General features: G+C 46.1%; 1 protein-coding gene across 2 annotated transcripts in view; it reads right to left on the bottom strand.

Annotated features, from left to right (window-relative positions):
• The window catches only part of LOC134157776 (uncharacterized), a 44,896-nt gene extending 25,661 nt beyond the window's left edge, over window positions 1–19,235 (bottom strand). Inside the window, exon 1 of one of the 2 annotated variants that reach the window (XM_062607116.1) lies at window positions 19,126–19,235. The gene's annotated coding sequence lies outside the window, so the exon portion shown is untranslated. The remainder of the gene's footprint in view (window positions 1–19,125) is intronic. The other variant, XM_062607117.1, reaches the window with a different exon arrangement.
• Window positions 19,236–23,726: the final 4,491 nt, after the last annotated feature.

Below are 23,726 nucleotides of genomic sequence, written 5' to 3'. Positions count from 1 at the left end.
CTAGAGAACTTTTGACTCTAAACAGTGATGCTGCTCCAAGCATGTACCACTGCATCACCTGATGGGCACTCTTACTCCAGAAAGTTGTGACTGGTTTGAATCTGTTATTACAGAGGCATATCTATAGGGAAATAGTATCTACAGCAGTATCATTACACAGACAGTTTTGCCAGTAAATGCCCCAGTGTAGATCAGATTCAATTGATGTGTCAGCTTTTCCATCTATTTGTGTGTTCAGATCCTTCGCCTCCATGTGAACTGAGGACCTAGAGGCAAAATTAACCTGCTCCTCTCTTTTGCATCTTTTGATAAATGTAGTTTTAATGGAGTCTGAAAGCACTTTACATCAGGAACAGCTCCCAGGAGCAAAAATCAGTTAGTTTCCCTGCATTACATGTAGCTGTTCATCAAATTTATTGGGCAAGCTTCGTAAGCACACAGAGGCTGGACCAGCACTGGCAGAGGCTCTCTCCTGCATAGCAACCCTTTGATCAGACTGTCAGCGTCATTTATTTGCTTGTATTTCATATTCTTGAAGGCTCCAGTAAATTATTTTTCCCAGCTGACTATCAGAGGCAAAGGCAGTTCTTTCAAGTTGGATTTGCACCTCTTCCCTTCCCCTCCATTTCAATTAACTATGGAAATGATATGGGTTTATTGATCGATTTTTGGCTTGTTTAGGTTTTCGGGTTTTGTTTGTTTGTTTTCCCAGCTTTTGTTTTGCCAGTCTTTATTAGAAACTTTAGGAACACCAACGGCTGCAGAAGCCTCCACTTGGTGTCTTCCCTGTATGAAATGTTGTGGTTTACAATTAGCACATCTAATTGCTCTGCTTGACCTGCTGCTGGCCAGGGTGGAGAGCACAGGAACTGCTGCAGCATCCTGCCTTTCTCCAGCTAGGAGCAAGGGGATGTGAGTGCTATGGGTGGATGAAAGGAGGCATCACCACAAATAGGTGAGGCCAGACAGGGGCAGGAATTGGTTTACAGCACTGGGAGAAAGAGGTGGCCATAGCAACATAATAGGATCTCTGCCCGTGGGAAGCTGTTGTTCTACTGTGTATGCAGCTATTTATTTTTTTTTTCCCTGCTAATGATGCTGACTGCAGAGACATGGTGGTTGGGGAACTCCCCAGAGCAGCTCAGGGCTAAGCAGAAGTGGACAGTTTGGACAGGGCTAAAGCTCTGGGCTCCTCCACTTGGAGACACTAGCGTAAATGCCTTCAGGCACAAATCCCAGCACGCTGAGAAGAGCACATATTCCAGAGGGCAACTTCACAAGTATGGTCTGCCCTAAACAGCCGGTCATCAAAGGTTTCTCAGATCCCTCATATCAATATATTTAATAGTACCAGATGCATTCAAGATAGGAGAATCTCTCTGGGCTGTCTTTGACACCAGCCGGACATCTATGATTAACTGCCAGGTGATCCCACAGGAATGCGATTTGGAGAGATGAGACTGGAGACAAGACAGATCCCTGAAATTTCTCACCATGCATAAACCTGGCCTCACCTGCCCCCACATGCATCACGTCATGTGTGCTTTACTAACAATGTTTTAAAAGTCACCATTCAAAAGCATATTCTAAGACTGATTAATACCGATTCATATGCTACAGCAAAGACAAAATCACTCTATAGATATGACTTGGTAATATAAATCAAAGAAGAGGAAATAATGTCTAGGCAGACACCCAGTCACTCATGGGAAACATGAATCCTTTGTAAACACCTTTTTAAAGCAGTACTCTGAGAAGACATGGTGGGGATGCTGCTGCCAATGTGATGGTAAGAGTCTCATGCAACACAGCATCTCAGAAAAGAATTTAACCTCAACTTCATAAATACTGCCCATCAAAAATGCCTGCATGTAACTCTAACACCTCAGAAAATTTAATTACCATTTAAGAAATGGAAGACAAAACGAGCTACGTGACCTTTCCCACTCCAGATCCTGTAGGTCATCACAACTTAAGACAACTGGGAGCCTGAAATGCTAAACATTAGTGTTGGCAAATGAACAGATGGATGGATTGCTGCCAGCATAATCCATCTTCCCACTTGCCTCTGTAGGACTGAGTGACATTCAAAACTACTTCCCTATGCAAAAAGCAATACATGTGATGCAATGAGTAGGCTCTAAAATGGACTCATCAGCTGGCAGGACCACTGGCAAAATGCTTTATGGCTGCTATTTAATGTTGCAGGCAAGGCTGTAAACAAGAGGCATCAGGCTGTGACAGAAGTGGGGAATGTAGTGACCACAGTGGTTCTGCTGCAAGCCAGTCCCTGAGCAAGCTTTAAAAATCTGTCAGGGTTCTGTCATCTTCCCTTTGGGTATAAATGCTCTAAATCTAATTAACTTTTTAATCAAAGCAGACAAAATTATGGTATTACCATCAAAGTGGATGCTCCATCTACAGTTTCATGAAAGATTTCCACCTCTGCTCACCTGTATTTATTTTATTTTTTATTTTCCTGGGGCTCCACGAGTAAATTCCCCAAACACTGAAAACTAGAAAGGAGCAAAGTCCATTTTCGAACAGGTTTCTTAACATGGCCAGTTACTGTGCAGACGTTAGCTTGCCCAGTGCCAGACGAGACAGCTCAGAGCTTCCAACTCAAGCTCAAATACCTGTTGCCTGAGCACAGGTATTGCTCCTGCTCCCTGGTGGGCACAACAGGAGCTGTGACACGATGCACCAGTATGAATCATGTTACCCTCCCCAGTAGAGAGGGCATTGAAGCCAGCAGACTCTCACATAGCCCGGTGATGACTTTGTGGTGCCCAGTGAGGATTCAAAAGGAGAATAATTTCCTTCACTTACCAGCTATAGCAGACTGTTCAGTCAGCTATTAGACTGTAACATGACTTTTCTAAATTGACACAAATCATTCTGACATGTACTTTTTGCCTATAGTACCACAAAGAACAGATCTCTGACTGGTCTGCAGTATCACCCAGATCAGATTGTATGGTGTGGGGTTATTTTTTACAGTGGCTGAAGTCTTCAGGATTTTCTACATATGCTGGCAAACATCAGTCCTGTTGACAAAGTCAGCTAGTGCAGCCAAGTGCAGAAATAACCCTAATCAAGATCTGAACCTGGGACTTCAGGTGAGCAAAGCTTCCTGACTAACCCACTGCAGCATCTGGCTTCACTGAACTTGCCTGTGTAATCTGAGCCAAAAAAAGCACTCATTTCCATTTCCTATTGCCCACATGCCACCTCCAAGTATACTTGTATATTAGCATTTCTGCAACATTCAGTACAAAATCCATATGGCTCCTTTCAGCAGGCAGCAACAGCAAGAAGCAAAGAGAGTCTGGAGACGGAGCTTGTGCGGATTTCTTTCTAAGCACCATATAACATTCATTGCAAATGGGTGGTGATGGGAGAGTTGTTATAACCAGCTACAGATGGGCCATAAAGCTAAAATGGATTTCTTTGATATGAAGTGTCTGCTGGTGCTCCTTCTGGAACAGATGCTGGGTAGCAGAGCAGATCTGGCCTAGGCTGAGGGGTGTCAGCTCATAGTACAACAGCCCCTAAGTACCTTGATGAGCCTTATCTGGGACCTTCTCCTGCCACCCACTGGCCTGGGAGGTGCATTTAGGTCCTTGCTTGAGCTAGGCTGTATGTATAGTGACTGTGACTTGCTCAATTTGACTTCTTGGGTGACATCAGAGCAGTGTTGGGACCATGGCTCTCTCTGAGGCTTGCTGGACTGTTGGCTGAACCAAAATACAGTAATGGGGCCCACTCTGCTCTTCTCATTTGGGTGCAGTGGGACTGTACCCCTTGTCCAAGGTTGTTGTCTCAAGTGCCCTGCTGCCTGGCTTCCACCTCACCTTCCTTTCCACATATATCCATCCTCGTTGCTTGACAAGGAGTCTTCTGACCCCATGAGTTTGGCAAGTATTACTTTCCCAGGTTAAACAGAAGAAAGAAATGTTCACATGGAATAGAGAGTAAGAAATCAAGAGTTTTTGAATGTCCCATGCAGTGACCACTGCCAGGAGACCTTCCAGGATGTAGAAGCAACACAACTCAAGCCTGTCATAAGTGGCCTTCTGACTTCTGAATGGTGAACCACCCAGATGAGAGCCTTTGAACGATTTGCTTTAACAAATAAAGGAAAAAAATGTGTTTGCTGTCACTGCCTACATCACAGAAAAGAAATATGCAGCCAATTAACTACTTCTGAATAATGCCTGCTTTAACATCAAGAATACAAAACCATTAAACTTTCACATCCACTGAAAGAGACAAAGGCTGCATGTCTGTAAGAGACTTCAGTCAGAGAGGTAAATCCGGAGTCTCATAGCACTGTTACTCCCAATTTTATAGATGGTGGATTCTTAACTCCAGAAACTGTTGTGTCCCTTTGTGGGCACATGCTGTGTTAGACTTCATCTTGACAGATAGCAAGTAATTGATCACAGAATTAAAAACATAACTGGTTGCTTAGTTACCAATGATCACTACACAGTTATATTTGCAGTGTGCAAACAGAGCTCAGTGCAAACCAATTATCCATCATTACAGCTCTACAAATGTCAATTTCAGAGAGCTGAAAACAACTGTGAGCCATGTAATAAAGGAAATTTGAGTAGAAAAATACAAATTATAATTGGGAGCTTGGTTGTATTTTGGGTTGTTTTTTTTTCGCTAAATGGTCAAATAGCCTCAATCCTGTGTCTGAGGAAAGTAAATATATTGGTTTGAAAAATAATAGGCTTCTTGTTTACTGGGAAAGTGAAAGCAAGCACGCTATGTACATAAACACTATGAAAATAGAAAGTAGTGAAAAAAAAAAATGACAAGCTAAGAATTGCACAAAACTGATAAGGGAAAAAAGGGAGCATTAAAGAGCTTCAGGATTAATGATGGAATGAAGGAGCTGAAATACACTGGGTCCTAAAAGCAGCACAGTGTCATTCCAAAAATGAAGTGAAACAACAGTAAATAAGCTACCTCTGTGCCTGCTCAGCAATATCTGTCTTGGGAGCTCTGCAACAGAATCTGAGGTGACTCATATAATATTTGTTTGTTTGTTTGAGTACCCAAACATGAGATAAGGGTGGCCTTAGATTTAAGTCAGTTTGGAAAATTCTTAAGAGCATTTCATAAGACCAGCACATTCCTGTTGGTTGGGAACAGAAGCTAAACTAAAGCAGACTGCAGAAAGGTATGTTATTCACAGTGAAGATATTGAACCTCTAGAACAATTTTCTGGGGACTGAGATGATAAGGAGGGCTGACCTGGGCACAGGAAACAGCCCTGTGTCTGTTATGAGGCAGACTAGAAGAGCCAGCAGGTGCAGTGGTTGCAGGGATCTGCAAATTCCCCTCCCACTCCTTGAAACACAGATTTAATATACTCTGAGGAGCCACACTCTTATTTCTCACAATTAGGTGCTATTCTTTCATGCTCCATCCCTGAAGATCAAATCATGAAGTCTCCCATAACTATGACCTTGGTTTAGCAAGGTCTGTCTTTCATTTATCCATCAAACAGCCTTGGAGTCAGATCTGTGGGTAAGCTGCTGTACTTGGATACCTTACCAGCAGCACATTCATAAGAGTATGCATCACATAGATGCTGGCAGGTTAGATACTCGTGGGCTAACCCCTACAGTGAATTTATGGTTGTAAACAATTTATGCTCAGCATTGCTGGTGTCCAGCCTCTATTTTCCTCAGCAGTTCATCTTCCTTCTTCTAAAATACAGTGTAACAAAAGCAGTTACAGATTGCTGCCTTCCTTGCATGTGCTGAAAAGTGCAACTATGCCATATGTGATCATGTCCTCATGACAATTTAAGCTCTCTGAAGACAGGAATAGTCAAGGCTGGATGCAAGCCTCAGTAGGAAAGGGTCTGGGCTGAATGCTCTGCTTCTCTCCAGCAAATCTGTGTGTCTTGTGTACAGGAAGGATAAGGGCCATAAGCACTAAACACTCTGCAAGACCTGGCCTGGAAAAATGCCCTGCCCTGCATTTTACAGAGGAGAAAAAGGAGGAAATAGTTCAATCTGATTTTATGCAATGCAGCATAATAATGTAAGAATAAATTCTATAGGGGACATACAGCATCTTTTTGCCTTTAACTGCATTATGAGATTGGTTCTTATTTGGCCAGGAGACCAGATGCAAAGAAAAGACTGAGCAATTTTGAGGCTGATAATGAACAGAAACAAGTAAGTTCCTGCCTATTCAAGAGTTGTGCAGAAAGGGCTAATAGTGTTTCAGTCTCAGAAAATATTTTCTGTTGTTGAGTTTGAGCAGAATTTGGTGGCAAAGGTAGGTTGCAACAGTCACCAGAACAAGTTTGCATTTGCTGTTGGGAGCTATTGCACTGTGAAGAATATCAGCAGCCTAGACAGGATGTATATACAGTGTACCAAGAGATACTGCTTGCCTATGTATTAACAGTTGTGCATGGTAACATGTGCATATGCTGCATACAAGATTGATCCATGTGGATGCTTACTAAATGAGATTGGTTCATAAACACCATAATCTGCCTGCTGTGGAGAAATATTCAAGACTGAAGAATAATTTCACAAGAGTGAGTCTGCATGAAAGATGGGAAGCTCCTCTGTGGGCTGCTGTGGCGTCCAGACCGTCTGTCTGAAAGGCTACAGTCTGCCCTGGAGGTCAGGATGCCACAGCTGAGTTCGTTTTTGTACATGCAAAGCCATTTTCCCTGTGTAAAGACAGGGCTTTGTGACCTCCCGAGAGATGGGAAGGAGTTCTGTTACCTCTTCTGCCCACTGTAGATCTACCTCAAATTAGCACTGCCGGCTACTAATCTCTTGTTAACTATCAAGGTCTTCAGATATGTAAACCTGGACCAAATGGAAAAGGGCCGAGGAAATAACTGGTTTACCTCACCACATCACAGCTTTCAGTACTGCAAAGAACATTGTGGAAAACTTGATTTATTAAAATTAATGAAGGAACTGGCTAGTCTTGAATAATTCATTGCCTATCAGCTGCTGCTGAGGTAATAGGATCTCAGCAAGATCCTCTTTAGCACTGCACAGTGCCTAAAATCTTTAAATAAAATGAAGTCAAGGATTGGCTAGTTACAAGATTAAAGGGCTTTCTCCATGTGAAGTGAGAGGCCCCGATTCCTGTCGCTGAGATCATCCAGCTGGCATCTACAAAAATTGCTGAGGTCTCTCGAATGGAAGCCAGACAGCTAACATCAGTGATTTTGCCATGGCATAAATCATTCTGCCTCAGCCACCAACTTCTGCAGAACATAATGGCTCTATTTTTCACAACTCTTACTGAAATCAACTTCAGATTTCAATATTTACCATATATTAGGGATGCCTGAGGGTGTTAGCTTGCTTTTCTGGTCATGCAAAGAAGTAGACACTACCACCTGAGTATGCAAATCTTAAGGTGCAATCTCTCTGCTGTTGCTCAAGGTTTTTGTCAGCGCCATCAGCCTCAGGGCTGGATTTTGGAAGCATGTCAGAAGCTCTGGAACAGAATCCCACTAACTAAATCTGGTGCCACTTGATGAAACAAGGGCTTTTTATCAACTGTGCTGAAGTCAATGGTAAAATGTTTTAGAAAAGCGTAAAAGGAGCAGCAAAATCAGGCACTGTAATTAGATGGCTGATACACCTCTTCCTCTGTGTCCTCCTGCAGAGGTAAGAGGAATTGTAGTTAATAAAGAGGAAAAACAGATTAATGCAATCAACACACTCCTGCCTACCAGCTGCTGGTGTGGGGGGGGTTGTCCCCTAGTTCAATCATGAAACCCTCCACTAGCCACAGCCAAAGACCTTGCCTGAAGCTGATCAATCTTTCCAGCCGGTGATGATGAGAACTGGCCCATAGGCCAGCACCGTGTCCAGTGATGGTCCTGTTCTCAGCTCCAACTCTGCATTGCCTTCTTTTGTCCTCCACTGGCCACCTAGGAATTTCTGATGTGCTGATGGTACAGCACCTCTGGATCATATTAAGACAATGAAACAAGACAGCCTTTGACTCAAGATCCTGATGAACAGGGAAGAGATCCTGATGCCTTGTTGATTGACTCAAGCCAGATTTTATTTCCAGATGCCATTCCTGCTTCATCCAGAGCAGATGATTTTGGCCAGGCCTTAGTATCTGAAGTATTTTGGTAGAAGTACTCTAATACAGGAAACTGACATTGTGAGACATTTGACCTGGCCCCAGGAGACTGCCAGTTTCCTCTCTTCTCCAAAAATACTGCTTCATCAATCACTAGGGAGTGTGTTTTTGAAATTAAAGCCAACTCCCCTTGTCTTGAAAGAAGCAGCACTGTCTCCTCTTGCTGTTTGTTAATAGCCTCTCTGCAGGAGGTCACAGGACATTGATTAAAGCTCCTGAACTTTTTGTGGATATAGGTTAAGATCACTTGTAAAAGCCACAAACTAACATTGCGACTTCTCACCCTGAAGTCCTGAATGAAGCAAATATCGTAACTCTCACAGCTACAGAGTAGAAAATGCTGTGAACAAGTTGTAAACTGGCAACCTCTGAGACTAATGTTTGGCCTCTGACTGCCTTGGGTCCTCCCAGAGAAGACACTCATGATTGCTATCTGTAGAAGGAGATAATAAAACTACCTTCCAGTATATATGAAAACTAGACCCTTCCCGTCCTTGCAGTCTTTGAGCACCAAGGAAAGCCAGGTAACATTTCCTAAAACTGAAGTGTAATTATTTGGAACTAACTGAACTCTGGAACCTGTATTCAAGTGTAACAGTTCCAAGTCACTGCCTGAGCACAAGCTGGCATACCTGTAGCTACCTTGAAGGACACACATGCCTTCCCCTCTGAAGCTGTAAGAAAATTATGCAGGTATGTGGGCAAGGACAGGACTGTGGTATCAAAGGACTGGTCCATGAAGCATACATACATCTCTTTGCACACCACTGGGGTAACTGTGTGTGTGGTTGTGTCTTTGGAGCTGCTTTTGGCCTTTCACTGTTGTTCTTTTCTCCTTTTCCTTCTTTCTCTCTCCCCCCTTTTTTGTATTTTTAAACAGTCATCTGCTATCTTCTGGAAAGGGCACCTGACTACTGATGATGTACCATCGCTCTGGGAACTGCTTTAGGAGGCACAGTGCCCTTCTGACTTGCCAGACAACAGAGGTTGCTATGGCTTCCTTTGCTTTGTTCCTTCAGGAGACCATTTGGTATTTACAGCATTTTCTCTAAGCAAGGCATCATCCCTGAGATATACTCATGTGAGAGTGCTTTAGAGAATCCCAGATGGGAGGTGAGAGATTTTATCATTTAACAAAGAAAATAAAAAACACAACCAAACCCAACCCCTAAACCAGAATACCAAAAAAAAAAAAAAAGACAAAAAGCACACCAAACACCAAAAAAAAACCCAACAAACAGAAAAACCACCACAAAGATATCCTGGAAGAGATGCTGTTTCCTTCCAAATGATTCTGTGAGATAGGGGTGCAAGAGTTTTACCAGTTCAAATACAATCTCATTTTTTTTTCAGGGAGATATTAAAAGTCCATTTCAATGCAAACCACTTTGGAGAAGGGTGGAGGCTGGAAGCCTGTTCAAATATCACCCAGTTTCCACTTTCCCAGCGCAAATAGTGAAATAAGTTAGAGAAGGGCACAAAGCAGCCTAGTGCTTATTTCAGTCAGAAAGGAAGGCGAACAGTTTAAATCAAGAATATCATAATTTAGATTGCTCTGTTATGTTTGTTTGGGTGGTTTTTTTTACCTAAAAGATAGAAAATGGATGTAATTTGCCAGCTAGGACTTTGGAGACACTGATGTGGCTGGGACCACAAAACAGTCTACGTTGCTTGAGGAGACACATTTGTTTCTCTGGGATACAACAGTAAGGGAACAGAAGGGCTCTTGTCCCAGTTGTGCCCTCAGTGGTGTGCTGAAGGCACACTGGGTGCCACTGCACGTGAGCCCAGCTAAGTGTGAAACTTGGCTTAGTCTAAGCAGGGAGAGCAAAAAAACCAACAGTTAAACATTTTTTTATTTTCTCTAAGGATATGGTGGAACTAAGCCAAAGCGTGTATTTGTACTGCTTCGCCTAAGGCAGCATAAGCACCTTCTCTGGTGAATCACTAGGTCCTCAAAGCTTTTGCTCCTCATAATTGAATGCCAAGTATCCTGGGGAAATGTTGCTGGGTACTAGAGCACTGTGACACTTTCTGTGGCTGAGGGTCTGCAGGACTCTGCCCCAAGCTCCCCAGGATGATGACATTTGGGATCTAATCTGAAGTCTCTGTCTTGACTGTGCCCCGGTTTACCTCAGTTTTTCTGCCTAGTGCTATTTTCTCATCTTCCAAAGAGCATTTTCCTAATCTCTTGCCCAGTATCTCTCAGGAAGCTGGTGACAGTGGTTCCTCACTGTTCAAGGGCCAGCATGAGTGGGATGCTGGCAGGCAGGTGCACAGGATAGCTTTGGAGATGAAGGAAGACAGAGATGGACAGAAGATTGCTGCCACCATGATGCTATGGACAAGTCACACATGGTAAGGTTTGGAAACAAAAGCTTCTGCAAGATGGAGATAAGGGGGGCAGGGGCAAATCCACTCAGATGAATTTGAGGTTTCCTTGCACCTACATACAGTAGATAAAGACCCAGCTCAACTGTTTTGATGCTAATTGCCTGGCTGCTTTAATTGGATATAGGCTTCTAAGTCCTAAAGAAAGCTGTGTGACAGGACAAACTGGTATTTACCTCTTTTCTCCTATTTATCTCTTATCTTTGCTTGCCCAGTACTGTATAGTCAGTACATACATTCCCATACATAAGAGTTGTCCACACAGCTGATGGATTTTATTGCAAGAAGAACAAGTAACATTTTACATGTGAAGTTACTGTTCAGATTCTGATTTGAGGCAAAGCTATCCTAGCCTGAGTTCAGTTTCTGCTCCAGGAAATGCCTCCAAGGCACTGATAGCCATCATCAGCAACCAGATAATGACATCTGAGCTGCAGGACTACTCATTGCCAGTCCAATGACTGCACTTGGGCACCCGATGGCCTCTGACAATGTGACACTTGCATCACTCACGAAGTGCGGTGTCCCTCTGGACTTGCTGAGGTGGCCTCCTGCTGTAACAACACACAGAGCAAGAGTATCGGTTTGCAGTGTTTTGAGCTGGGAGGTTATGAGCATGGCTGAGGACAAAGTAGCTTTCCAAGATAGGTCTCGGCACACCAGGCTTCCTGATGCAGTCCATGCCAAGGGACTGGCATACAGACATATGCAGAGCTGCTGTCTTCAGTCTTCTCTTCCCTTTCTCCTTGCTGTCCAAGATGACACAGAATAGGAACACCATGGGGTACAAAAACCACCCCCACTGCTTCTGAGCACCACACTGTACAGTGAGTTAGTTTTAGGTGGAGCACCAGGTTTGCAGGCAGGCCCAGCAAACCACCAGAAGTCAGGAGCAGAATGCTGTGTGGTGCAGAGCCAGCATGTGGTTTCAGGCTAAGGCTGGCTGTGCACTTGCACCAATATACTGACATACCAACCTGGCTCCACTGGTGTGCCTCTGAGCCTGTGGAGCAAATTCCTGCTAATGTGGCTGCACATTACCTTGCAGTCACCCCTGTTACAACCAGAAAAACATTGTCTCAGCCTCCTTATCTCAGCCTCTGGTAGGGCTTTGTATTGAGAGAGCTCAGGTTCTGTCCCCCATCCCCATTACAGCTTCAATGATGTGAAAGCAGAGAGCTAGCAAGGGAAGCTAGTGAAATCACACTGAAATTAGGCACCTCTTCAAGCTGTTTACCACATCACGAGGCAGGATGAATCGATAACATACACTGAGCTGGGAAAATTAATCTGCATCCAGAGCATCATACCAAATTAAAAGGAAATAAAATCAGTACAATTCCACTGGCTCTCATTACTATCACAGTGGAGAGTAATTAAAATCCATGGGCCAAATCTAATGCTGGAAGAACTCTCCTAGAGCCAAATACTCTGTACAAGGGCACTGCTTTCTCCAGATGCTGCATTGCAAACAGCAGCAGGAATGGCAAATGAGCAGAGAGCATAGTGCAGGGTCAAACGAACCCATTTAGGAGTCAGGCATTCTGTTTCTTGGTCTTCCTCACCCAGAGTCATGCTGCACACCTACTGCTTTGGTGCTTGATCGGCTGTATCTCAAAAGCTCCAGGCATTTGTAGGTGGGGCTACTACTCTGACTGCAAGGCCTTCAGAAGCCAACACACAACTGCCATTCATCAGTCTTGGCTAACACTCCTCTTTTGCCTCTTTCCTGTTCCACTGCCCCCTCCAAGCTCTTCTCTCATCTCTACTCCTCAGCACAGCCACCCCTGCTACACCCTCTCTTCTTTCCTACATAAACTCCTTTTCCCTACTACAGAGCACCCTTTGCTATCCTGTTGCCTGATGAGGCACTCAACCCATTTTTCTGTGCTTTCCTGCCTGTTGGCATGTGACCAGAAATAACTAAAGCACTGTGTAGACAAGCAGTAACTATGTCCCTTGAGAATGTGTTTATATGGCAACCAGGTAAGACAGAACCTGGAATAAAGGGCAGAAGATCCTCCCTGAAAGACATGACTGGTTTTGGAGGCACTTTTGTTTAGCAGGCCTAGTTCTCATAGCCAGGAATGGGTTGTCAGCTCTTACCACACCTGCTGGAAGGTGTCCTGAAACTCAAGTGGCAGATCAAACAATCTTAATCTTAAAAAGCTGATCAGCTCAGGGGCTGCTTATCAGTAAGGAAGAAGGCTTCCATGGCCTACTCCTTCCTCTTTAAAAAACAGATCTTCTTTTTCTTACTTTTTTTTCCCCTGTGACTTTGGCTGATGTTTGTTCTCAATGATACAGAGCTTTCAGAGAAGTCAAGGTACTGATTTGTGAGATCTCCCCAACACAGGTATGACTTCAGCAAACCAATTTCCAAACTGAAGTATAGCCCTTAAACAAGGAAGAGGACTACCGCACTGGGGCTCACATTCAGGTTATCTTGTGTTGCAGAAACCTGAACACTCATTGTCTACAGAGACTACAGCTGTTGCAACAACTGTGGTAAAAAATAGGGCACATCAGAGCAAAACAGTTAAGTACCACACACCAGGACTCCTGAGGGAATGCTCGCAGGTCTTCTTGTAATTGAGAGGTCTTGGATGAGTTCAGGCCTGAGGTTTTTTCAGGTTAAACTACCACAGCATGGATTAGCAGTGGAACTGTATTGATCTTTTATAAGAAGCAGTTACCTCCCTGACTCTTTAAAGGCACTTTCTTGAAAGAGGTCTTTCAAGAGGAACCTCCTCTTGAAAGGCGTTGCTTCTGCCTACTCCTAAGAAGCAGGCTGGAAGGATCAGCTGCACCACCATGAATGACAGGAGTACTTCAGCACAGAGCTGATCCCCAGGCACTGATGTCCTTTTAGCCCAGAGGGCTCAGCTTCAATCAAGTAGCATCACTGAAAGTGCTAATTCTGCTCCCATAAAACTCTGAACCACTGCTTTGCTCATACACCTCTCTGAAGGGTGTATTTATTGAGCAAGATGACTGAGATACAAACATGCTCAAGATGAGCAAGAACTCGATTAGATGTAATAGTAGATGAATTGTCCTTGAGACAAGCTACAAAGCCAGAAGATAAATCTGTCAACAGCAGCTCTAACTGGCTGTGACACTAGAAACTAATGTCTACCACTTCTGTGCTAGGTTTGAATGCAGCTGTCTCTCCTCAGTGTCTGAAAGTCTTAAATTCCCTTCTTCCTAGGGGAAGAACCTTGCAGTCACTAACTGGCTTCCTAAACATGCCTACAGAAATAGGCAGATTGTTGTGCTGCAAACAAACGAGTTTTGACAGGACAGTGACAATACTGCTCCCAGATGCTGAGGAAGCTACAGGGCAAGTGTAGTCCTGCATCTGGGGAAGAACAACCCCATGTACCAGTACAGGTTGGGGGTTGACCTGCTGGACAGTAGTGAAGGGGAAAGGGACCTGGGGGTCCTGGTGGATAGGAGGGTGACCATGAGCCAGCAATGTGCCCCTGTGGCCAAGAAGGCCAATGGCATCCTAGGGTGCATTAGAAAGGGTGTGGTTAGTAGGTCTAGAGAGGTTCTCCTTCCCCTCTACTCTGCCTTGGTAAGGCTGCATCTGGATTATTGTGTCCAGTTCTGGGCCCCACAGTTCAAGAATGACAGGGAATTGCTTGAAAGAGTCCAGCGCAGAGCCACAAAGATAATTAAGGGAATGGAACATCTCCCTTATGAGGAGAGGCTGAGGGACCTGGGTCTCTTTAGCTTGGAGAAGAGGAGACTGAGGGGTGACCTCATCAATGTTTACAAATATGTAAAGGGTGGGTGTCAGGATGATGGAGCGAGGGTTTTTCCAGTGATGTCCAGTGACAGGACAAGGGGCAATGGGTGTAAACTGGAGCATAGGAGGTTCCATGTGAACATCAGGAAAAATTTCTTTACTGTGAGAGTGACAGAGCACTGGAACAGGTTGCCCAGGGGGGTTGTGGAGTCTCCTACGTTGGAGATATTCAAGGCCCGCCTGGACAAGTTCCTGTGTGATGTACTCTAGGTTACCCTGCTCTTGCAGGGGAGGTTGGACTAGATGATCTTTTGAGGTCCCTTCCAACCCTTGGGATTCTGTGATAGGCTGCACAGTGTCTGACTGGAGCAGCTCTAGCACTGCATCCACAGCTAGTGCAGTATCTGACTGCTTCTGCAAGCACTGACAAAGAACCAAACCTGTAAACTCCCACCAGCATCTGCTGAAGATTCATATCCCAAAAGGAAAAATGGATTTTTGCTTACATGTATCTTTAAGCATTGCAGCAGCAGAGAAGACAAGGGTGTAGAGCTCTTTCTAGCTAAGAACACAAAGACATGCTTTCTCTTTATAAGGAAATAATGTACTGCTGCTCCTTGACTTCCTGTCTCGGACAGGAGATGGAGAAGGATTTCAAAAGTTTCAGTTTAATTCCTTCCTAGAAAGAACTATTTAGGACAGGTACCGCTTAATTGCTGTTCAGGTTATTTCTCAAAGGTGAGGGAAATGTCTCAAACACAGGCTCCAAAAGGCCTGCAGAGAGCCCAGAGCTGTTCCAGGCCCTGAGTTGTTACATGGAAAAATGAGTATTAGGAGACAGTGGAGATTTTTTTTTTCTCTTTTTCCCCTTGTACTTCACCTTGAAGCAGCTGTTGGCAAAGCCAGAAAACTGCTCTGCCCCTCAGTGTATTCCATACAGCCTTGGCAAAGGGACTGCAGTCTGTCATCTCATTAATAAGGGAATTGCCGAATTCTCCAGCTATTTTTATTACCTCAGCCCGAGGGTCCCAGCTTTCCATAACTAATTCCTGAAATCACAGACTGTTCACTGTCCTTGAGCATCAGATTGCTGCTCCTCATGTAATTGATGGTGTCTGCTTTGGTGACACAGGTGTTCCCAGGGCCCTCCTTGAGCAGGGATGGCACTGTGGACACAGCTGCTGACCCCAGCACTCCCGTGCAGTTCCTGGAGCTACTCACCCTTCGTGGCTGTAATTCACAGCAGAGTGTTTTGAAAATAACAAATGCTGCCTGGCACTCTGCAGTGGCAAAGGGCTGGCTGAGCAGCTCTGAAGCCTGGGCAGTGGGCTGGCAGCAATAATGCAATCCGTCCCTGATGTGCGGGTAGACTCCACAACTCATTAAAGTTGTAAAGTAGGTATGCTTTATTCAGCGCTGAGGCATCACCTGCGCATCATCCCTAGCAGCAGAGGAGATCCCTCACCCTGTGAAGGATCCAAAAGCTGTGGAGCCCTCTCCCTCCTTTCACATCCTACCAGATCTACCTAGGGTCCCACAAAGCCTAGGGATCTGCGGTGCCTCCCAGCTGTCAATTAATTTTCCCCCCATTGTCACATATGTTCTCAGCCTACCTTCCTTGTGCCCATGCACCCATTTTCTATTCTGTCATTATAATCCTGCCAGCCTTGTCCATTCTCCCAGGACTCAGAGCTGAAGCTGTTCCTATGCTGGAAGGGGATAATGGCTGCCAGAAACCAGCTGTAAGGGCTGCTACAAACTGCAAAGCAGCTGGAAGCTGAGGCTTAGCTAATTATGAAGCAGGGACTACGAAACTTGTGGAGATTCAGGCCAGAGGCGCACAGTTTATTCAGAGACAAACAAGCACACCCTTTGAATGTCAGCAGGTGACGTGCAAGTGGGAAAGTCACGAAGCTGTGGACAGCTTTACAGTTCTGGCTTACAGAGTGCTGCATGTGATGCCTCCTCATCTCACAAACACCCACGACTGCTGCTACCAAGCTGCTCTGGACAAGGAGAACATGCTCATGCGCTGCAGTGGCAGCTAAGGAAATCTTAATGCTGATTTCAACACCTAGATTTCTGCAGAGTACAGGCAGGTAACAGCTTTTCTCAGAGGTCAAGAAGTAGCTACAGTAGCACACGTTACTAATTCAGGATCATGGCAAGGTGGAAAAAAACTAAGTTTTTCCTGTTTCTTTTGTGATACAGGTTGGTTCCCTCCTCCCCCAGTTGCCTAAATGGTAACTGCATCAATGATAAATAAAAACTGTATTGTGCCTTTTAGTAATACATCTCTTCCTCATGGTTTAAAACTGGCCCATACAGAAGCAGCAGAATCACTTTGGAAGTCCATGGTTTTGTAATCAGAACCTCCCTTTCAATTAGTCATACTGTAAATACAGTAAGTCCATCAATACTATGGAACAGTCATGCTGCATTTGTACCAACATAAACGAGTGCTAATGTGCCATAGAGCTAATCTGATGTGACAGTAATTGGCTGATGCCCAACCATGGAGGCCCTGGAGCTGTGCTTGCTCTCTCTTCTCTACAAGAACTGTCCTCCGAAAGGAAACAAACTGTCTTGCCTGACAGCAACGAACAATGCTCCTTGTAACTTCAGCACCAAGGTGGTTGGGGTTGGGGGAATGGTATTTAAAATTGAACTTGATCTCCTACAAACTTTAATATTAAGAAAACAGGATTTCTAGAACACCATGTAAGAATAGATCACCCAGAATAAACCCAGAAAAGCCACAAAAGCATTCAATCTGCTCCTTTCCATCCCCCTGGAACTACTGGGAGCTGTACATCATCACCTACTGTGCAGTAGGCTTCTCTGACACAGATGAAGTTTAAGAAGCTTAAAACTTTGTAAATGCTTTGTGCTACCATTAATGTTTGGTGCCGTGCTTTACAGACAGCAAGGGCAGCAAGCTCGAAATCTGAGGCTGCAGTTGGGGTTTGGCAGTTAAAGGCCTTATGATCAACATCAGCAATGCCGAAGGATGGGAACTAGATCTCAAACATAGCCCATCTCCTGTTTGGGCCATGAAAGCAAGTGGACAGACTCAAAACCAGGCTAGAACCAGGAGTCTTCAGAGTTACAGTCACAATAGGAGCCACATATTTTGGTTTTGGAAAAATGCCTTTCAAAGAAAGTCTTAGTCAGGAGAGACCTTCTCTGTTCTGTGATGAAGTCTGACAAAGAATTCATGGCAGATATGTAGGCCTTCTGTATTTAGCTCATCAGCTCTGTGCACGCTTTGCTGTCTGGCTGTACAATGCCTTGCCTAATGCACCCTCATCCATGATGAAGCTCTTCAGTTCTACCCCAGTACAAACCAAAGAACAATCAGAGACTTGTTTTAATCAGAAACCATTCTTCTCAACAGTGTGGCACTGAAGGAACACACTTTTTTGCAATACGCAAGAGCAATAGTTCAAAGTCCCAAAGCATACATGGCCTGTTAGTGCCCACAACAGCTCCTGGAGCAGCCAGTGAGAATTTTGTTAGAGCAGGTGGGGAAGAGCTCCTTACACAGAGGACTTACTTAGGATCTGTGAGATGATGACTTCAGTTATAGATTTGACTTAAATCTTTCTAGGACTCTGATCTGCTCCTCCATCTGTAAAATGGGCTCCCAGTCTTAATTGATGTCGGTGTAGCGTTTTGACAGCCATGAAAGAAAGAAACTGTTACCAAGGCCCAAGGCCTTACCAGAATGCCAACAAACGATGGAGAGTTGTTTATAATATTTTTCAGTAATACAATGACTGAGAAATAAGGGAAGACAAAAGTGTAGATGTAACCAGTGCTGCTTTGCTGCAGCGTAAATATAATGGTAGGAACAGGTTTTATAGATTTCCCTCCAGGGAATTCTATTATAGCTACTATTTTCAGTTATGCAGTAAAACTTGCGCCTCTGTGGATTCAAACAGATGTCCTTGCTAATAGCTCAGGTACAAAAACCTATTACAAATTTGGGAAAATGCATCCTGGAGTTGAAAACGTTATGAATCACATGGAAAAGAACTGAGAAATGACTCACTTGCACCCTGCAGACTTAAAGAGCTAGGTGCTGCTCAGCTACCCCTTGCAACAATTAAACTCAGCCTAATACCGTACCAGCACACAACAGTCCACCTTGGCGGCACAAAAGCCCGATGGCATCTAAAAGGCTCTAACACGCCAATTTGCGAAGTTGCCCCTGCGGCTGCTGTTCTAGGACCCGGAGAGAAAAAGCCGGGGCGTTCCTCCGAAGCGCTGCGCACGGAGGGCAGCAGCCAACGACTCGCCCACAGCAGAGCAGAGCGCTTCAGGCCGCTCTTCTGCAACTGCAGGAGCCACGGCCGAGCGCTGGGAGTGAGGAGCCAGCGAAAGCAGGGAGCGGGGGGCATGCGGGACCCCGGCAGCGAGCAAGCGTCAGCGTGGATAGCGTGTGCGCTCCCGCAGCGCTCCCCGGGCTGGGCGCGGAGCTAGCCGCTGTACCCGAGGCAGGCAAAGGGGCCTGAGCAGCGGCACCCAACGGACAAATAAATACATAAAAGGCTGCGCCCGGTTGCCCCGCCGCGGGGGGCAGGAGCCGGGCAGAGGCACGGGGGTCACCGCCAGCCCCGCAGCCCTCCGCGGCACGCAGCCATTTGCCTTTGTTGCTGCCCCGCGCCCAAAAGGTGAGGCGCCGGACCAGGGCTGAGACTGCACTCCGCGCGCCGGGTGGCTCTTCCCTGAGGAGAACTGCCCTCGCGGCACGGCGGAGGTGGACGCGCGGCGGCAGCGGCAGCCGAGAGAGACCCCCCCCCCCCGCACCTGCCTACCTGCGGAGCCCGTCCGGGACGCGCCGCCTTCTGCCTTTGTTGTGCATGCCCCGGCAGCGCCGAGCCGCCGGCCCGCCGTCGCCCGCCCCCTCTTGCGCCCGCCGCGCCGCAGACAGGCCCCGGCTTAGCCCGTCACCACGGCAACGGCGGGCGCGCGGCGGTGGCGCTTGCGGCGCGGGTGGGGGTAACGGCCGCGGGGCCCCGCCCGCCGCGCGCCCCCGCAGGGGAGTGCGGTGCTGTGGGAGCAGCGGGGCTGCTGTCCCGCCCCAGGCCTGCGCCCCTCCTTGCCGGGTGCGCCTGGGCTTTCCCAGCCTGGCTTGGGTTATCTCTCGGCCTCCCCTTACCGGGCTTGGCATCCCTCATTTTCCATATTCGGTAGCTCTTCCTGAGGTTGAGCACCTCGAAGCCCCTAGCACCCGGTCACAGACTCCATGTTCTTTCTTCCTACGGCAGACATGGCTCTGGTGACTTTGGTGGCTATCTTCCTGTCACAGGTTTTACACAGAACGGGCAGTTTCACTGAAACTAGTGGAGCTGCTCAGAGAATAAAGCCAAGGCAATAGTAATGCCGCTGTTTTCCCCTGCTCCTGAGCGTGGAAATGAGTTGTGTCCTGCATTCGAAGCTCTTTAATTTGTTATTCATTTTAGGAGCAGCAGTGCCAATTTGGATGCCTCTTCACTTTCAGACAGTAAGGACTTGGCAAACTCCATGGTTGCTTTGATTGTTTCTAGGATTAAGTGTTGCAGTTCACTGGCTCTATCATGTAACGCTGGATTGAGCTGCGACTTACTATCTATCTTGTATGTGTGTATGTTCACCTCGTTGTGAACAGGCAGGTTCTAGATTGGTGAGACATGTTAAACGAATTTTCCCTGATAAGATTTGCTCCCTTTCATGGGTTTTATTAAAAAGGTAAAGAGATTGCTTCTGTTTGAGGACATAATTAAATACAGAACAACTAAATTCTGCAGAGAAAAACTGAATTCAGAAAGAAAGAAACAGCATGCCAACCCTAAGCTTTTTCTGTGTGTCCAACATCTGATTATACAAACGTGTTTTCTTTCTCTGGCCTGTCAAACTCCCATTTCACCTTTGTAGAAAGGGATTTCAGTGGCTCTGGGCTCACACAACATCCTCCACTGAGGCTCTTAACTTACAAAGGCACCACACAAAGCCTCCTCAATAAGCCTCATCTGGGAAAGGAAAAGACAGAGGCAGAGACAGAATGTGCTCAATGTCACAGAGGAGTCCTCCAGCATAGCTGGGAAGAATTGCCAGGGCTGTGGTATGCTGACGGCAGCTCTGGACATTGCATCCTGTCCTCGGAAGGCAGTGGGAGCATCTCCATCCCTGCCTTCAGGGAGGGCAGGGGAAAGTGGCCAGGAGGCACCCATACTTTAATTGCTCTTGGTAAATTTGGGCCCTTATATCATTTGTTTAGTAAACAATCTCTTTATTAACAAGTTTTTCACTGCGCAAGGATGCCCGGAGGATGACCCAGCGTTACTGTGCACAAAGAACCTTGAGACCTATTGCAACGATCTTTGCAGCTCCTTTTACAAAGAGCTGCCTCCTTTTGTGATGCATGCTGATTTATAGTAGCCCCAGTTTCACTTCTTGGAGAAAGCTTTCATTTCTCCTTGTACTTAATGTATGTGATAATCTGTGGTGGAGAGCAGATGTCAGTGCCAGTTTCTGCTTCCCTGGAAATCAGCAGTAGAAAACTGGGAGAGGAGCAGTGAAATAGCATCGGAGCTATCTCCTGTCGGCAGATAGGAGAGCTCAGAGCTCCTGTTACAGCCAGGAGACGCCCTTGGATTTAGCAGCATAGTCTCAAGCGCATGCCTGTGTCTCTACTGGAGATGAGCATCCTGTTGTTTGCAGAGTCCAGTTACAGCTAAAGCTGAGGAAAAGAAAAAACGTATCTGCCTGCATAAACAGGAATTTTCCTCCATTGCAGGAACCAGCAGGGTGCACTGCTTTTTCTCCAGCTCCAGAAGGGCAGAGTGATTTTTTTATTGTTCCTTTGCTGCCTTCTTCCTGCTCCATGACTCCGGTGGCACCTTCACCAGAAGAACAGTCATCGTCCCTTCTTTTTTACCCATATCCATCAGAGCATTTTGTTTTTCAAATTGTTTGCTGCTGCTGAAGCTGCGGCAACAACGCTCCCATATAGCTTTACTTAAGAGAGGGAAGAAACAAAACCACATGACAAATTGGTCCAATTTATCAGAGCAACAGAAACCTGCAATTCAGCTAAATCGCCCCCACAGGCCAGCTTAGATGGCATCAATATTTAATGACCTGAGCTCCACGGCCTTCATAGCTCCGGCTTCACTGCTGCCCCTTCTCATGTCATAGCATGCCCCCCACATTTGTCACTCCAACAGCAACAGTGGCAGAGCCCAGAGCTGTGTTGCATGTTTGTGCCTGAGTAACAGTTCCCAGCTTTCTGGGTGTGCTTGTGGTCTATGGCAAGCAGACAGGCAGGAGCAGGGCTGGACTTATCTCAGCTCTGGGCCTCTCCTACAGTCTTTTTGTGTGTGATTGTGTGACCCAGATGGGACTGCTCACCTGGTAGTGGGCTGGAGATGGCTTCTGTTCAGCTGTATACATCTGTTCACATTATTCAGGCAAGGGTATTTTATCCCCAAAAGGAGTTGCAGTGAAATAAATTGCCAGCAGGAAGACCCCAAAGGAGAACGGGCCAATCTGTGCCAAATCTTGTTCACCTGTGAGAGAAGGGGAACAGCAGGTTTGCCCAGGGATCTCTTTTGCTTGGCCCAGGCTCCAAGCTGGCTACAGTAACTAGCATCTGAGAGCATTTCCCAGCTCTGCCCTGACATGCTGCAGTGACTCCTTTCTGGCTTGCTTTGCCTGAGACAGTAAGAGGAGCAAGTGACAGGTTATAAAATTATATATGGCTGAGGCATGTTCCCTCATGGCTTTCTTGCCTCAGTTTCCATGGTCTGCAAAATGAAGAGCGTAGAACCATAGACTGGTTTGGGTTGGAAGGGACCTTAAAGACCACCTAGTTCCAAACGCCATGCCATGGGGCAGGGACACCTTCCACTAGACAAGGTTGCTCCAAGCCCTGTCCAGCCTAGCCTTGAACATTGTCAGGGATAGGGCAGCCACAGCTTCTCTGTGCAACCTGTGCCAGCAGCTCACCACTCTCACAGTACACGATTTCCTTCTACTATCTAATCTAAATCTCCCCTCTTCCAGTTTAAATGACTGAGATCTCCTGGTGACCAGCACAACGCAAGAAGAGGCATTTTTATTTGCTATGGCAGCAGCAAAATTTGTGCTGCTGGGCTGTTAATAAACAACCCAGCAAACCTGAATTCCTCCAGCAAGACTGCACCTTTCACCAGGCTCCATGTTCACTTAAAAACACCCATTATCCAGCAAACTGCATATTCCAAAGGGGAAGTTCATTATCCACTCCAATGGCAGTGAGTGGCAGACCATTACGATAAATGGCTTTTTGGTAAGATGGCTCTATAATTTACTTGATATTTAACAGTGGCCAGGGGGCTCACCTCTTTATATAAAGTACATTTATCAAAGCACTTCTGTCAACATCCGCCTGTGCTAAAGAGCTGTTATAATGAGGGTGGTTAGGAACAAACATATCAGGAGAGGTTGCTCTCTCAAAATAGTTTGGTTTGATGGCTGGTCAGCACAGGGGACTGTGAGGGGACAGAGTGGACTCATGTATTTGCAAGGTAACAGCCAGCTTGCTGCAGCTCATCCAGAGATGTTGGGCTTTTCCCAGTGCCAGAGCTTGGCAGCTGCGGTGGGGCAGCTTCCATCCATCCCCTGGAGCACCTGGGGACTGCCCCTGGCCCCTCCACTCTCATGGTTGTAGAGCCCCAGTCTTGTTATGGGCATGGATGAAAACTAATAGCAGGACTCTGCAGAACAGCATGTGACTTCACAGGCACGTGCGAGTATCCTGGCACATACCTAATGGCTTGTTCCAGGAGTCACCTCCCCAAGAAAGGAACTGAGAGCCAATTCGATGCCTTCCAAATCACAGCTCTATTAAAAAAATTAACAAGAGCACAGCTCTTCCTCTTGGCAGCTGTCCAGTTATTAATTTCAATTTATCAGATGCATCTGAATGTGCTTGGGCTTCTGCCTGCTAGTTCTATTTATTTGTTTTCCATTCTTTTCTGCTAAAATTAAAACTCAAAACCTTCTAGAGAGAGTGGAAAACAAACATGCTGAACCAGTACTGCTGCCCATGTATAACCAGCAGAAATCACTGCGCTTCCTCCTCCTCTGCAGTGAGGTGAAGTCTAATTCTTCAGACTCCAGGAGCCTCTCATCTCAAAAGTAGCACAGGTACCAGCCACGCAGCTGCAGCCTTGCATTCTCCTTTCTTTCTGGGCACCTTGGTAAGCAGCAAGCAGCCTTTGGCCCTTAACTGTAGGGTTTTCTGGTGTACTGGTATCCTGCTACTGTGCTGTTGTGGGACCCCACCTGGAGTACCGCATCCAGCTCTCGGGCCCCAGCCTAAGAACATGGACCTGTTGGAATGAGGCCAGAGAAGGGCCATGAAGATGACTAGAGGGCTAAGGCACTTCTCCTA

This window comes from Pezoporus occidentalis, unplaced genomic scaffold, assembly GCF_034315485.1.
Source record: "Pezoporus occidentalis ecotype Australia unplaced genomic scaffold, CSIRO_AGI_Poc_V1 ctg12, whole genome shotgun sequence".
Classification (NCBI taxonomy): Eukaryota; Metazoa; Chordata; class Aves; order Psittaciformes; family Psittacidae; genus Pezoporus; species Pezoporus occidentalis.
The sequence above is the reverse complement of the archived record's forward strand: the minus strand, read 5'-3'. Positions and strand labels throughout refer to the sequence as shown.